Source organism: Chlamydotis macqueenii, chromosome 24 (assembly GCF_036417535.1).
Source record: "Chlamydotis macqueenii isolate bChlMac1 chromosome 24, bChlMac1.mat, whole genome shotgun sequence".
Taxonomy (NCBI): domain Eukaryota; kingdom Metazoa; phylum Chordata; class Aves; order Otidiformes; family Otididae; genus Chlamydotis; species Chlamydotis macqueenii.
The window spans coordinates 1,344,317-1,361,958 of NC_141579.1; positions in this window are offsets into that span (position 1 = coordinate 1,344,317).

Below are 17,642 nucleotides of genomic sequence, written 5' to 3' on the forward strand. Positions count from 1 at the left end.
GGTTTCTTAGAAGGGTTTCTTCTTTTTCGGAGACCCTTACTTTTCGCCCTACCTGTGTAAAATAATTCTGTGTCAAAATTGTTTTTCAGCATTTTTTTATCCTGTAGCTGAATTCCTGTGTAGGGGATAGTGATGGAAAGTAACTGAGCTGTGCAAGGCAGAGGCGATTTGTGATAGGATGAGGGGTAATGGTTTTAAAATAGAGGGAGACAGATTTAGATCAGATATTAGGAAAAAATTTTTTACGCTGAGGGTGGTGGAGCACTGCAACAGGTTGCCCAGAGAGGCGGTGGATGCCCCATCCCTGGAAACGTTCAAGGCCAGGTTGGCCGGGGCTCTGAGCAACCTGATCTGGTTGGAGATGTCCCTGCTCCTGGCAGGGGGGTTGCACTGGATGACCTCTGAAGGTCCCTTCCAACCCAAACCATTCTGTGATTCTATGATTTCAGCCCCTCCGAGAGGTGTTCTATAGGCTCTACCCAACCAGCTGGCTTGTCCCGCTCAATTCAACATGAGAGAGGGTTTGCTGGGTCCCTCACGTAATGCCAGAGCTTGGAAAACGGCACTGGATTGCCCCCGAGCCTTTCTTCTCCCTAATGGTTTTTACCCTCCAGAGAGAAGCTGGCCATCTCAGAGAGACTTAATTCAGTGAATTTTTCTGAAAGTGAGGGAGAGAACCTCTTCCAGAATTGTCATCCCTGAAAATTATATCCGTTTTCCTGCCATTCCCCAGCGTGTGCAGGGCAATAAACTATGGGAATCGAGGCACAACAGACCCACTCGTTGCTGTAATGAACATTTAAATACAAGTCTGCGTCTCCGCTGTGAGTGGAAATAGCTCACATAGACATGTCCACCCACATGAATATCCAGTGTGCACTATACACTCATCAGCCTCCGTACTTTCAAAAATATTAACTAATACTCCACGAGACACATTTATAACCTGTAAACACACACTTCGTGCGCAAAGAACCATATTTATATAATGTTCTGAGTAAATAAGCTAAAAATACATCTTCAAAACATTGAATAATTATATCTGCCTTACAAATGTATCACTGATAAGCAAAACTCACTGCCGTATCCATCCACAATAGCACACGCTGGTCTGTCTGCCTACAGAAAATAGCCAGCTCTCCGGCCACGCACGCGGCAGTAGCTCACGGAAGCCGTCCCTGTTGGGTGTGTACGCAAATTGTAGGCAGTTATTTTTAAACACCCCCCCACACACAACGCTTGCGTAGCTGAATCCTGCGTGTTACGACACCGCCTGAGGAGTCTGTTACCCATCCTGAGTCCCGGTGCCCTCACGCAGACATCAACGTACACGTTGTCTTTCTGGCAGGCAAACCGATGGAGAATCCTGGAACAGCTGGGGTCGGAAGGGATCTTTCAAATGGTTTTCCAACACCACAACACAAACACCTCAGTAGTGCAGAGTCATGGCAGTAATTTCATTTCAGGTGCGTATTTCTGTCCTGCAATCATTAATGAGTGTTTCGGAGCAAACCAAAGCAACGTTTCTTGTGCTTTATTTTTCTCCTTGTGTCAGGACAGCTGGGAAACACCTTTCCAATGCAACGTCACCAGTGCTCGTGCATGGCCAAGCTGACCTGTAGTCTTGTATCCATTTTTCTCTTGTATGACTTTCTATACTTACGCTTCTTAAGACTTCGTTTTGACCAAAGTATGCTTCTTGGACTGATCTGAAGATATCTAGAGATGAAACCCAGCTCTTGCCATGGTGGTTGGTTCCAGGGGTTGATCATGCAATAGACGAGTGGCATGTTGCCAGAATGCATTAAGCAGCAGTTTGGTGGATGATGGAGAGGATACTTAATTAAGTTACAGGGGAAACGAGGCAAGCTTTCAGTCCACGCATAGAAGTGGCAGCAGGTTCCATTTCAAGGCTAGCTAAACAGCGATAACTACGGAAAGTTGGATTCTGATATTTTGACCGACGCTAGTCAGGACTTCATTTCCAGGGATGCAGGGTCGTTTGGACGGGTGGGAGAAGCAGGAGAACCTAGCTGTTGGCGTTTTATTAAATGAAGCCATCTCAACAGGGTTTTCTCTGCTGAAGAGGACAGCAAGAGCTCAGCGACTCCTGAATGAAGCCATGGTGGTTGAAGTGAGGTGGTTCGAGCTCCTGAGGTCCCATCATACCCGGTGCGTGTGGGGTGGCTGCTGGATTTAACGGAGCCCAATTTATTACCAAATAGGGCAAGTTATTTCAGGAAGGGTGATTCAAAATTGAAACAACTCTATTCTTTCAAGCCTCATCTTGTGATTGGAATATTCATCAAGCTCCTCATTCAGCATAAGACCATTGCAGGAATATTGTAAGGATTTCTGAGTGCAAATACATCATATTTTTGACCTATCGCTCTTTCTGTTTTCCCTGAAGGGACTTTTCATTGGATAGAACGAAAGCGTGTTTTTGTAGCATGCACAAACAGCAGCTACAGGCGAGGCTGAAAAACCACCAAAGTCATTGTCCTGGTCAGTGATTAAAAAATTCAATGAGTTTCTGTCCCACAGAGGAAGCAAATGCTTCCCCCTTTCCACCTTTGTTACTCAAATGTCCAGTAGCACACAAAATGTCTACTCCTGTTGCCCAAAAGTGAAAGAAATGCACTATTTGAAATCATAGAAACAGGAGAGCCTGTCAGAGAAAATACCTGAGGAGAATCAGGATGACAACTATAACCCTCCATGTTTATGCAGATTTTTCACTGAATGAGAAGAAAACCTCACAGGAACAGGAAAATTAATGACGGTAAAAGCTATTCAGCATTCATAACCCCCCTCCCCGTTTGTTCCGGGTTGTTCTGTCATGTGTGGGTCATTTTTATGCCAAACAAATGAGCAGTACAATCGCTGCTGAATTCACGCCCCATCTGCCTCCCTCGCATACGGCAGCGGAGCTCAGCTGCTTCTCTTCCTCCCAGAATAGAAAGAGGAGAGGCAGATGCCAGGTGCAGGCGGCGAGAGTCAATGCCTGATGGACCCTGGAAGGAAGGCCATGAGGGGTTCGGCCTTCCCGCAACGCATCTTCTCTCCGCTGCCAAGCTCAACAAAGAGACAGACGCGGGGCTGAGACAGCAATTGGGAACGGAGAGGGAGCGGGACCAGGACCCCGGACCCTGTGGGGCAGTTGGAACAGCTCTCCCAACAGCAGAGAAAGTGATTTTTTTTTTTTCACATTTAATTTATTGAGTCATTGCTGCCCTCTGCTTCCCCTGCCTGGTTTTTCTACCCATCTGCTTTCAGCCCTCTTGCAGGGAGATGGCAAGCTCCGGGGTGCGGGATCGCCGCAGGTGGGTCTGCAGTGGGGGCTGCGTCTCGCCGTTAACCCTGCAGCACACGTAACGGAGAATCCTAACACTGAACCAAACGAAGAACCGGTCCTAGCTGGCGCAAAGGAGCAGCTAGCCTAGGACACAGTGCTCCACGACATACAATATTGAAGAAGGCAGCATAATTGATGGCTGAGGCGACGCGCTGCGCCTCAGAGCGCTTGCGTTTTATCCCCGACTTCCACTCACCCCCCCTTGTGATTCTGTGCGGCTTCGTGCTTACACGTGTTGCTTTGTTTGTCGTATCTGTTGAAGCTCCAGTTTGGGAAGGCCTGAATTTTAAACTGGGTGATTTTTTTTTTTTTTTTTTTTTTTTTTAGTTAGGGCTTTATGACTGCAATTTCATTGAGGCTGGAGCTCATTCTGCGTTCATGCTACAAACAGTGAAGGCGAACACCGTCACAGGGCATCATATGGCCCTTAAAAGAAGGGTAGGCCATCTTCCTTGTGATTTCACTCTGATCACTGTGGTCACTCACGTGGAGAAGAACTGGGCTTGTCTGGGAAAAACTGTGGCCAGATAGGGGGACCAAACTGGAGGGGAGACCCAAACAGGGGAGAGTGAAGCGGAATGTCAGACCATGCAATCATGCAAACTCAAAGATGGGACACTTCTGACCTTCAAAACCTGCAGGCCCACATGCTTTTACGTGGAAAAGGTGGGGTCTCCAAACCAAACCCCCAAAAAAACCACCAGTTTCCCCGGGGCGGCCAGACACGAGTGGGAATCGCTCTTCGTGGCTGAGCCGTGTCCCTGCACGGTGCGGTCCGTACGAGAAACGTGATCAGCTTATGCCTTGTTTTGATGGTTGACATGTCGTGTTCAGAGTAAGGACAGCTTCTGCACCTGGAATAGGAATTGTTCCATTTGCATGAAACGTATTCATTAAATTGCCCGAGCGGTTGTACTCTTCTGATGAGTTTTCTGCCTCCCTACATCTTGTCTGTTGGAGGCTTTATTTATAGGCTGCCCTGACCTTTTCATTACTCAGAGTCTCTCATGGATCCTGTCCTCTGTATGTTACCGCATCAGTTTTTCTTGTCCTGCTTGACATTTAATTTTTATTAACTGTAGTCTGGGTAAAGCTGTTTTCCTTTGTTTTCCACACCGCGTTCTTCTCCTGCTCTCTAGGCAATAGAAATTGTCATTCCAGAAACACAAGGGAGAATTTTCTTTCTTGACCTTTTGAGATTTTCCAGCAGGACATGGAAAATTAAAACTGGGTTTAAGGTTAGTAATATCTCCTTGAGCTGAAGGGAATTACAGAGTGGGTGCACGAAAATGAGCCTCATGGCTGACCTCTTGGGTCCAAGTGTGTTCCTCGGTATCTTGAGGGACACCAGAAGGTTTCCACTGGTCACTGGAAAACCCTTCCACACCTCCCACTTCTCGCGTGGCTGGCACTCTTTCCATTTTGTGCAAGAAGTGGGAGCGCAGGATTAGCCTTCGGGTTTGATGGAGAGGCACACGTTGAAGTTTTCCAGCTGCGCTTAACATGTTTGCCACACCCTCTAGATGAGGAATCTCTTGTTGTTACTCATTTAACTGAAAAATCACATTAACTCAAACAGTTTAAGCAGAAAAGCAAGTAAAGGGACTATTCACAACGACATCCAAAACAGGAATATTTTTGAGAGACAGATGAAGAAACACTTGCATTAGCTTCTCTTTATTTGGGAGGTTCCCACCAATTAACAGAAGCCGCCTTTCACTCTTAGATCATGTGTTGTCTCCTGTGCTTTCCTGGCTAATTAACAAATCCTTGCCTCAAAAAGATAAAATTCTCTCCATCTTTTTGGTGACTCAGTGTGCGTGTTTCTCCGTGAAGCGCCTTCCGTTGAATTTATAGCCTATATCAATCTGTATCCGAGCATGTTTACACAAACATTTATCGGAAGTAGATACATAGCTCATTTCTGACACTAATGGACAGTAGAGAAGCATAAGCTAATGCCAAAGCTCACTAAAATTAAATACTTTAATTCTGTTCAACAGAGCAACTTTAATCTCCAAATGCCAAGAGAAAGCATCTCAAATAAAAAGTTTTCTGCGTGAATATGAAGATTGATATATTCTATATCCTAAAATAATGCAATGTTTCGCATTCCTTTTAGATGAAAAGCTGAAAATAGACCTCTGAATTTCTCATGGGACGCTGGTATTATTTACTGAGCGGTAGTACTTCTGCAAGTCTGTGTACAAGGGAATAGAAGATGTCTGGAAGAATTAATGAATATTCAAGGCACACAGCTTCACAATGATCATCAGCTGATAGCTGCCTTCGTTCATAGACATTTAAGTAAAGCTTAGATTTGCTCATTTTTCATAAGACCTCCTTAGAAGGGAGGAAAACAATCGGGCTGTGCTTTTGTGGAGTGAATTTGAAATGAAAATTTGACTTTTAGGTGTCATTTCAGTTGTAAAGTAGCCCTTCGTTCCGATGATGGGACCAGGGATCCCAATTATGTTTAATTTGTATGCGCAAGGCTTGGTTAGACAACGTATTAAGGATTCTTAGTTGTTCATAATATTTCTGTAGTGCTCAGGGCTTTTCAACGCCATCGCTAAATTAGCTCTTGGAAGCAGTGGTTCGCTGTATTAACGTAATATATCCCGCACGTAGTAAAACAAACTGTTTGGCCTTTCAAACGAGAGGACCCCAAACTTAATAAATATTGAATTATAAAATCCCCGTGTAGGGAATACAAGCTCATTCTTTTTTTTTTTTTCGCCAGCTGTGAACGGCTACGTGTGATGTACGGTACAACCTCTCCCGGAAAGAGGAGCAAATTGAAAACGCTACCCCTCTGGGTTCCCTTATTAGACTGGAAGTGACTGTGAAATTCACAGGACACAGCTCATTAAAACCAGGCTGCCAAGCTGTGACCTCTTGAGTAGGAAGACAAGATCCATGCTGAAAAACGGGCTGTTGCTTTGATGGTGGGATAACTCAGCTACAGAGGAGAAAAATTTGTGTAGCTGCTTGTTAACCCCCTCGTTACCAGAGCACGGTGGTCCTTATAAAATGCTTCTTCAGGAGAATGGTTAAGCAGTGGCCACGTCACCCAAGCCCAGCTGAAAATGAATTGATGGGACACCTGGAGAGCTGTTGGTGGTGATCTTCTTGGACAGGCTAATGATCCGGTGTGCAATGCGTAAGGTAATGAAAACGTCAGTGGCAGGGTGTTTCATCCAGTAAAGTGGAAATCCAGCACGCTGTAGGGCCATGAGCTAAATCGTTGCTTTGTTCGTTACTGGGCTGTTGAAACGGTGTTTGGGGACATGGCTTCATACTTGCAGAGCGCTCAGGGGAGTGTATCAAGAAGAGGAAAGTTGCATTGATCTGGGCTCTCCAATGAAATAAGAAGCTCCTTGGAGTACGTGCGGTTGAGTGCTGTCCTTTTGGTAACTGAGTTTTAACGTGGAAGACTCAAGTGGCAGGAGGAACCATCCAGGCTGTTGTAAATCAGCTTTAGAGAGCTGTCTGAAGCCAAACAGCCTGCAGTCTGCAGCAGACAATCTGCCTTGCCCTCAGGCAGAAGTCCTTAAAATTCCTGCGCGAGTCTACACTATCTGGGGTGCTTTTTGCTACGTTAGTTCCAAACCTGGCACAGTACAGTTTGGTACTGAATATTCGGTTATAGGTGGTTTGCACTGAAAAAAAGAACAGGATATTTTTTCCACGCGCTCACTCCAGGTTCCGATAAATCCTATTCTCGTCTCACTGGAGCCCAGGGAAGAAATATGGCAGGAACATTAATATTTTCTGCTTGAAAAAGCAGCTATCTCAGTAGTTAGGTTCAACCCCTAAAGTGATCATCTAATTCCAGCCTGACGTTTTCTGTACGTGAATAAACTTGCATCTCAGTTCCCTGCCTGTCAAAGATTAAATAACGCAACATCAGCTTTTAACGTGATTGATCCAAATAAAGGCCCTGAAAGATGTCGCCTGGTTGGAAACATTCAATGAAAGAACAGAAGAGAGCGGGTTCCCCCCCACCACTGCTAATGCGAAAGAGCTGAATTGTGGGAAAAGAAAAAAAATGGGATGAGAACACTTAAGCCGATGTCGCTCTGCGTGAGGGAGAGTAGAAGCTGAATACAAAATGGGCTTAATAATTATGAGTGAGATTCATGCTCCAGTGAACTAGGAAAGACTGCTCTGATGTCTTATGGAAGTCAGGTTCTCTTGAGGCATGCCAAAAGCGTCTTCTGATGTTGGACTTTATGATGCCGTGGTAGTTATCCATCATCTACCTGCAAGTACCCTGTAGTCTCCAAGCCATTGGGGTTTTTGTTTGTTTTTCGATTGAAAATAGGTTCTAAATTCATCCTGTTGTAGTTCTGACATAAAGAAGCAGCCTTTTCCTGATCCAAATCAATTTGATGATTCACTTCCTACATCGTCTACTGAGGATTACAAGGGTGAAATGATCGTCTTTGTAAAATCATTGTAAAACAGAGGCCTGCCTCATAAATGTTTATTCTTGTATCAGTAATTTTAGTAAATGAACTTAATCTCGTGTGCTGGGAGGCGCCATATCTGATAATGCCGAACAGGAGAGGTCTTTCTGAATATTCAATCTGCACAACGTGCAGAAGAGAGGATAGCTAGATGGGTAGGTAGAAGGAAAGAGAGAATGAAAACAAAGAGAGGAAGAAAGCCAGGAAAGTACAGGTTTATTTTTAGGAAGTGTGTATTCTTAGCAGTGGCGAATCGCAGCCAGGCTGGACTCAGCGAAGCATTTGTACACAATGTTCTGATATGGAGGCATCCAGATGCCCTTCAAGAGCCCAACATACAGGGCGCAGGTTGGCCAACCCTCCATCAGCTTGGTTCATCCCAGCAAAAGTGTCTGATTTCTTTTGCATATATGCTATTAATAACTGAGGTGAAAGGGGAAAACTGATAGGTTTCACCTACTAGGATCGTTCTTTAAAGTCGAATTATACATTTATTTCAGCCTCAATTAAATTTGTGGTCCTCTTTCTTCTTCATGCCAACGATGAAGTAGCAAGTTACTGAAAAAACACTAAACTGATATCAAGGGGATTCGTATTTCTAACCTGATTGTCACCGAGATGGATGCTTGGGGAATATTTCCAAGACTACAGGTTAGCAGTCACGTTTTGAAGACATCTTACTGAAGTCGCAGCGACTAGTGAAGGATGGGCGTGATGTCATGGCAATCCTACAGACTCTAGGATGAGCTGACGCAGCCGGCGCCCCTGCGCTTCTGGCGATCACCCGGTGAATCTTTAGCACATCTGGCAATTCAGGAAAGTTTGTTGAGTCTCACTCCGTGGCCATGAGTGCTGACAGTAACTCTGGTTCTTGGTTTTTTCCACCCTTCCTATCAGAGCACATAGCTGTCCCAAGGAGGAATCCTTTCACGCCTATCTGCAAGGTCCTTGAGAGGCGTTAAGAGTAAACTAGGTGTGAACAACGCACGAAGTGGGCACACACATGGAAGCTGAGGTTTGAAAGCATTTGCTCGGTAAAAATAGAGCTGGGCTGTTGGCAGAAAGAGGTGTCTCCACCTGACAAGCCCAGCAGTGACGGACAGGAGTTGAGTTTCTGGTTTATTAATGCAATGAGTTTCTTGACCTTGTGAGGAAGGAGAGACTTTGTCAGGACAGGTGAGTTGGTAATTTGTTCTCTAACACTGAAAGAAATGCACCTCTTCTGACTCCATACAGAGCAGCCAATACCGGTTTTTAACCCCTGCCTATCACTTAATGTGCTTAATTAGAATAGAGAATAAATTAGGGATTGCTGGCTATTAATGATCCCATGAAAAAAAGAATGGGTGCTACTCCCATTTGATTTTGGTGGGCTTTGCTGTGGAGGAGCTGCAGCTCTTGAGCATCCATCCAGACGATGCTCTTTGATCATCCTTCGGCGCCGGAAAGCTTCTCGGCGTGCTTGGTTTTAAAGAGCGAACGCTCTTCTCAGGTGAAATATTTATAAATCAAGAGGGTTTTTTTTTTTTACTAAACAATAAATTGCAGTAAGGGTTTGATACGAACATCCCTCATGTATAACTGCCATAGTACAGACTGCGGTATTGCCTTCAATCCACACATCTCAGACATTCGCATCCCGTAGAGATCGGCGAATTACAAGCAGAAAGCGATTTACCAGGCAAGTAAAAGGTATTCTGTCTGCATTATTGTATGATATCTGGCACATCTGATGTAAACGTAGCTGCAGCGCAATGGAGAAGCCTGCTGTAAAACACAAACAAGGAGTATTAGACCAACAGATCCGATATTCAGAAGATAAATATCTCCTTTTCTTTAAGAATTCTGCTTTAGCTCCAGATAGACTCCACAGAATCTGGCCCCCCCCAAAAAAAAAGACCCGCGCGCCGTTCTGCCTGATGCGCAGAAACAGCCTCACCTAACCCACAGCTGCTCAGAAGTCGGTGCCTTTTCTGCACTCGTTCTCGGAACTGGAACCTCTGCTACCCTCCGTAATTTATATTTGTAATTTATATTTGTCAGGGGCTCAGCTGAAACCACTAAAAAGAGAGCTGATTTTAGCCTACAGCAGAGTTATGAAGCCTTGTACGGAGGTCTACCATGCCAAACAAGCATCCTGCTTCACCCCATCTTTGGGCACGGAGCATCCCAGGACTTCGGATACTCTCGGGCGTCGTTCTGGTGGACCGTACGCTATACAAGAGCTGGCAGAAGCTGCGGAGGGAAATGAGATTAACGCCTCTTTTTGCCCTTTTTTTTTTTTGTGAAAGCTCAGTCTGGCCCTATCTAAACACCTAGGAATATTTTTTGCACTGGATTATTTTAAAAGGCTGGGATTTTGTGTCACTTGAGCAGATGAACTCGGTTTGCATCGTGATAATTTTAATTTCTGGCCTCATTTGTTAAGGGCGAGCAGGATTGTTAGACCAGAGGCACTTTTGTCATCTCTTGGGAGATGGTGCGTGTGATTTTCTATTTTCCACGGAAACTGGAGTAGGAAATAGTTCAGGAAAAGCTCCCCAGCTCTGCAGTGTGAGGTTTGGGGGTGGGGGTGGGGGGGAAGAAAAAAAAAAAAAGCCACAGGCTTGTGCTGCAGCCAAAAAGATGCCACTTATAACTAACATAGTACGGCTTCGTAGCATCTAAGTGTCCACTTGTGGTGGTTGTTGGGAAACATTTTGGTTTCTGAAACACGGTTGTGCCTGGAGTATTCGAAGTCCTTTTTTTCTTCCTTTTCAAGACCTTCCTTTCTTTGATTTATGGAGCTGGAGACCGTCTTTAATCATCGCCCCCGAACAGCTGCCTGAAGCAATGCTCGCTGGGCGTTCCACAGATGCGGCGTGCGGCCCTCCTGGGTTTCGCGTAGCGGCACGCCGCGTGGAGTGACCATTAATACGCGGTGTGAGGGGCATCGTTGCCCGTTGCCGTGCTATTTGGGGTCTGAACATGTTCAGATCTGCTTGGGCGTGCGGGCAGACTCCACCGTGCAACGTTTTCTCCCAGCCTTCTCTTCCCCGTTGACTGTAGGGATCATCTTCTACTGCGCGTGGTAGGATGCAGAACTGGAGCTTCTTCCATCTATGGGTAAATCCTATTTCAGCTCCCTTAAATCATTTCGTATAAAGAAAAGCTTGCAGGAGCTTTCTCTTGGAAGCAGGGAGATCGCTGTCAAAGCCTCAGGAAACCCCTTTGATGTGGGGCGGCCAACTGGGGGAGCTGGTAATGAGGTGCTGGGAGAACTTCAATCACTGGTGAGGGAGATCGGCATTTCTGGAGCTGACAGAGCGGCGAGGTCGATCGTGCCGTCAGCTCTACACTGACAAACCAAAGGGGTAAGGGAACGGCCGATTAAAAGCTTAAAGATGCTCCTGACTTCAGGGCTTTAGGGACATGGCTCTGAACGACGTGCTGGACTTGTGAAATTATGGAAACCCTTTTTTGGTCAGCAACTGAGGGAGCAAATGTGCATTCAATTAGCAGACCATATTAAGTCCACCTGACTCCGGTGCTGGTATACTGGGGGACTCCACTCAGTCCCCTTCTCCCTGTCTGGCAGCCCGCTTAAATTGTAAATTCCTCGGGGCAGGAACTCTGTCCTTCTCTCCTTGCACGGCTCAAAATAGAAAGGGATCTCAGTCCTGGGTGGAGCATATTGATATCGCGGTGATAAATACAACGCTAGTGACAGCACTCTGGCGAAATGGCTTGGTGCCCAAGCACATTAAGAACTTGAATTTAAGCTACAGAAGTAATGACCTCGATCTGTAGATCGCGCATAGAGATTGTCTCCAGGTCCTGCTCGTTAACAATCCAGCTTTACCTCCCTTGTGTTGCCAGGACGTAGACAGCAGCGCTGGTTTTGGGATCCAGTCCAGTCCATCCCAGCTGGAGACACGCAGGGGCAGCCAGCGCTCGCCCCCGGGGCGCGTCGCCCGTCGCGGCCCCAGAACTGATGCGTTAGCCGCTTCCTGATATTTAACCTGACCCTTCCCATCTTTCATCTCTCCCATAAATGGCTCCTACTGCCATTTGTTTCTGGGGCCAAGGGGTCCAGTAAAACATCCTGCCGTTTGCAAATCCCATCGTCTGAAGGCAACGCGACCTCGCTGCAACGGCATCAGCAGGAATTCCGTTAACGATCCGTGATGCTGAGCGGTTTACTCACCGTCTCCTAGCATCTGTCTAGGAAAAAAAAATATCTTTTGCTTGATAGCGGCTACCTTCTGCAGCGCTGCCAGAACAGAAATGCGCTGAACGCCTTCCCCGCGCCAAATTCCTCTTCGGCGTAGCTCTGCCGGGATCGCAGCCCGCAGGACCGCCGTGCGGCGTCTTTTCCTGAATAAGGCAGAAAGACAAAGCTGAGTCTTGACCTGGGCTAAGTCTAGAAAGCCTGACTGTAAATCAGAAATACAGATTATGTGCCAGAGATTTTTTTTTTTTTTTTTTCCTTTTTCTAACTGAAGTGCTGCCGGTATCTCCAAAGTTCTGTTGGGAATCTTGCCTGCTGCAAGCGTGGACACTGGGGAGAACAGCAAATAAAATATTTGTGTGGCTGGGGTTGCTGCTCAATAAATTAAGAAGAGACTCTGGCTTCTCATTAGAAAGTACCATTTTGCTTTCTTATTCTGTCTTAATTAAACTATTTCTTCCTGAAATATAAGAAAATTGTTTTTCTTTTCTAAGTGGACATATTAATGAAAAAAAAAAAAGTTCCAAGTTTTCATTTTTGAACAAGAATTCAAAAGTAAAATATGCTTGTTTCCTCCCCTGGCATCCTGCAGAGGGGAAAAAATAGGAGAAAAAGAGCAAAACCATGAATTCTCAACGCGTACTTTGTGGACAAACAGGAAACGTGTAAAAGCTCCCTCGCTTTTGAGATGCTAGGAATTAAGGTAGTATTTTCCTAAGTCCTCAAAAACCAAATTGAATTCTTTTTGGTAGGTTTAAGCTCTACACTCCCTCACGTGGTCTCACTGTCCCTGTTTGTAAAGAGGGAGAAACTGAAGCACAGAGCAGACGGAGAATGTGATAAAAGCTCCAAAATAAGTCTGTAAGGGGAACTTGCTCCGTGTCTAAGAACTTTCTGTGAAGCTTTAACCTCTCCCTCAGCTGCCGACCAGGGCTGTGATAGCAACAACAACCTCCGCGGGCTGGTTGCCCTCCACAGGCTGGTTGCCCTCCGAAGGCTGTCCTAATTCAGGACAGAGGGTGAAGAGGTTCCCCGCCTCTCTTTTTTTTTTTTTTTTTTGGCAGGGAGGCTGCTAGGTGCTGCCCTTCTCAGTCCTGTGAACTTTAGCCAAAAGTTAACAGCAGAGTCGGCTCCGCCACGAGGTTGTGCTTCATGAAGTTATTTCACGTTGATCACAGTGCATTACGGAGAGTTTGTAGTCGTTAACGGGAACAGAGTTCCTACCGTATGAAGGTTAATTTGCTGCGGCAGCCATCTATCGCACGGAAAAGCACGTGAGGATGCAGGCAACCCGGCCATCAGCATGTTTATCAGGATAAACAGGATTCTGGGAACACGCACCGAGGGGCGGCTTCTCCTTCTTTGTGGATGGTTTAATAGACGCAAGCAGGAGTTAAGAACACAAAGTGTCTCGCCAGGAGCTAAACGAAGGAACGGGGTCTGTAAAACCGTATCTTGGAGTTGCACAACAAAATGTGGGTTTCTGGCAGGTAAACTCCTAACTTTAAAAGGCTGCGGTTAAATTTGCCGATGCTATGAAGCACGGAGCTCTTCTTCTTGTCCCACGCTCAGTCTCGCCTCCGGCTCCTTATCTATTTCCAGTCTTCAAAAAAACCTCATTGCATGAACGGGTTTCTTCCTCTAGACTTATCATCTACATTTCATTTTCTGGAGGGAATTGGACCCGTCTGTCTCCCTGGTTTCCGTCGCTTGTCTTGCCTAAATTCCTCGTAGTCACAATCTCCGCTCTGACTCGCTGTAGTTGTGCTCCCTGCCCGTTTCCTTCTTGACTTGGGTATTTCCAGTTCCCTCCTTTCCTCCATGGGTTCTGTAGCTCCTCATCAAACCTTGTCATTCCTAGCATCCCCCATTCCCAAATGGCACCCTTCGGGGTGCCTCTCTTTCCCTTCCCTTCCCGCATTAGGACGCGTCGCTTTGCGTGGGCACAGCAGACGAGTAGGCGTGGCTGGGTGCAAATCTGAAGGTAGTTGATGCTGTTTCATTGCCCAAGAGATGTGATCAAATTTTGGCTGAGGCTCTCTTAAGAAATCCTGTTGTACTTTCTGGATGGGCTAGCTGATTTTTTTTTTTTTTTTTTTTTTTTTCCTCCACAGTTAAGTTTTTATGGAAGCCTCATTCTGTTCAATGTAGCTGCAGTTGAGTTATAAATTAATAATCCCTGCTGCTGGCACTGCTGTGTAGCAAGATGGCTTTCCTGAATGTATGCGTAAATAATTCATGCTCTTAAATTAGTTGTGCTCCCTGGCCACAGCTCGTTTACCTGCTGTGACTACAAATATTCCTCTACGCAGTCAGAGGAGGTGTCGGAATACGCCAAGCGTGAGCGGTTCGTGTCCATCAGAAAGAGCCTTTACCCCTTGCGAGATGGATCGGAAACGCTTCTGACGGAGAGCACCAGAAAAGTCTGGGTTGTTCAAGGTGACACTTTTTGTAGGGATGTACCTGCTCGGGTGAAAATTTCACCTTGAGTTTTTAGATCATAGGAATATTCAGGTTGCGTGAGATGGGCTTCCTTGTAAACCACAGCTCTGGGTCTTCTTCAAGCTCTCCATCTCTCTTCTTGGAGCTTTGCTGGAATGAGTTCGGTAGTCTGTGCCTCGGTTTCCCTCCTTATAAAACAGGAACAATAGGAACTCTTCCCTGCTTCACATGCAACTTCTGTGGGTTTCCCAATTTACTGTTTTTACTAAAATTCCCTCTGTGTTTCTTTGGAAAGCAGCTACCACAGAAATAGTAAATTGTCCTGTGCGATCTCAGGTTTGAGTTGGCCATGCAGGCATCACCTGTTCCATGCTGCAGCACAGAGGAGGACACAAGTCCTCCACAAATAAAGTAAAAAAAAAAAGGAAAATAGGGGGAAAAAATAAATCTTGAGCCTAAAAGCTATTTTTTGGGGGGTTCTAGTGAACAGTCTCTAAAATGTTTGCATCTTTTTGGCACTACCTGACGTTCCTAAGAGCTTTGATGCTGTATTGCTTCTCTATTAGCAAATTATTTTAGACCACCCTAGTAATGTTTTTGCTGAGCTAATCTTATCAATTCTGGTTTGTTTTCCCTCAGCTTTGCTGCTGCGCTTGCCTCCATGTGATCACCGAGGGCGAGACTTGAGGGAATCCAGGGAAGACAGTTCTACCTTCCCTCTTCTCCCTGCGTACCAGAAACTTGATCATCTGACAGTAAGTAATATTTAAAGCCTTTTACACATCATACCTAACCTATAAAATTGCTTTATTGCCAGGTTACCGTCGTATATTACCTAGAAAAAAACTTAAAAATTTTTATTTAGCTTTATATGTAAATATTGATGAGAAATCTGAAATGTTTTGTTTTTTTTTTTTTCTGAAAATAATCAGACTCAAATACACGTGGAAAAGACGTTCTTCCTCACGCTGCTGCCGAAGTCTATTTAGAGGTCACCTGAAGCAAGGATGGCTCTGTATAAATAACAAGTACGATGAGTTTGGGAGCAATTTATTCACTGGAAGGGCTTCTGAAAAATCACATCAGCATATTGGCAATCGCTACAGGGACATGTTTTTGCTAGCGTTTGTAGGGACTTAGGACAAATGTTTGCAATGGAAGGAAAACAAGAAAGAAGCGATGTGGTTGCATGAGCTGAGGAAAAACATAGACTCACAGACTGGTTTGGGTTGGAAGGGACCTTCAAAGCCCACCCAGCCCAACCCCCCTGCCAGGAGCAGGGACATCTCCAACCACATCAGGTTGCTCAGAGCCCCGGCCAACCTGGCCTGGAACGTTTCCAGGGATGGGGCATCCACCACCTCTCTGGGCAACCTGGGCCAGTGCCCCACCACCCTCAGCGTAAAAAAAAATTTCCTAATATCTGATCTGAATCTGCCTCCCTCTATTTTGAAACCATGACCCCTCGTCCTGTCACAACAGGCCCTGCTGAAGAGTTTCTCCCCATCTTTCTTGAAGGCCCCCTTGAGGTACTGGAAGACCTCCTCTAGCTGTGGTTCTAGCCGTCTGTGTAATGCTGTTTCCACAGAGCATTGCGGTATAACGAAACATGAAGTATTACGCTCTCCCCTAACCTAGTTAAGTGACTTAATTACCATTGAATTTTACTGAGCATGTCAGGACTGGAGAGGCACTGTAAGAGGGAAATATAATCTAATAGGAAGGGATGTACCTCTCCGGAGTAGTCAAGCTGTGAGATAAAAAAAAAAAAAAAAAGGGGTTTAGAACAGAGAAATGAACTGGTGCACTGGGTAGGAAATTATCACGCTCTTCTCCTCCCCCCTCCAAAAAAAAAAAAAAGAAAAAAATAAAGTTAAAATTCCTCCCACAACTTGAAATGTTATGACAGTATTTAAATGCCATAACCAGTGTGTATCTTTTGCGGAGATTAAAAGGAATAAGAGAGTGAAAGGCGATGGAAATAGATGGATGATGCGGTGGGGCGGCGTGGGGGCGGACGAGTCGTTTGGGACCGAGCCGTATGCAACCCTAACGTGTATTGATCAAATATATGAATGTGCCTCGCTATCCTCTGGGCCGTGGGAGTTCCCAGACTGTTTGCCTTCAAATGGGAGCAATTTAATCTTTAAAAAAAATAATAATGAAAGAGCAAACTGTAAATGAGACCTTCTGTCAGGCTGCCGGGGCGGCGCTCCCAGAGGTACGGACACATGCCAGGATGACAAACGAGGTCGTTAAAGTAAACAGTGTAAATTGAGTTTTGGCAGTGGGGCAGGAACCCTTATTAGGACGGCGGGCATTAATATGGGAAGTAAAAAAGGGGGCGGAAGAACTCACTGGTGACGAGCTTATCTGGGGCAGAGCAGCAGTGTAATTTTGTTCCAGCTTTCTACTTCGCTGTGAGGCAATGAGCACATTTAATTATGGCAGAGATGGCAGCAGGGCACGTTTTCGAGGTGTGTTAAAGATTATGAAGTGTCACCTCACTAAAGAGACTAAATAGCATCTGGGATGCTGCTGAAGTTAAGTCTGAGATGTTCTTTACTCGTTCGGTTTGTTCTGTGACTTGACATTTGTTACGCGTTACCTAGAAGTTTGTTCCTACCCATACGCTCATTCTGATTTTTCCAGTTCTCTGAAGTTCAGTTTCTGTGCTCATCCAGCCGCGAGGATAAATTGATTTAGATTTGTGAAATACAGATTTCGGCTTCGTGCTATCTGCTCTCCAAATCTGTCCTAGAGGTGGGTTTTTTTCCTACGTCCTCCTGGAAGTTCCAGCAGAGATAAGAGCCGGTTGGGGTTGGGTTATGTACGAGCAGGCTTGTAAGTGATGATCTAGAATCATCAAGGGAAAGGACGGAGCCGCGCTGCGACCGCTGGGTAACACACGCACGGCTTGGGATCTGTGGTACCCTACCACCAGCGAATCCCGCTGCTGACCCGATGGTGCAAATAGATTCTCTCCTGGTTGGTGTTGAAGGAGCAGATCCCACAGTGTGAACCTGGAAGTGATGACGGTGGAAGCCGATAGCTATTAATCCCATCCCGTGCTATCCAATACAGGATGTTGTACATGGAAACATCCTTTCCCTAGTTAGCTTGCCAAGGAAGGCGTTCCTTTAAAGGCGCATTTATCTTTTAT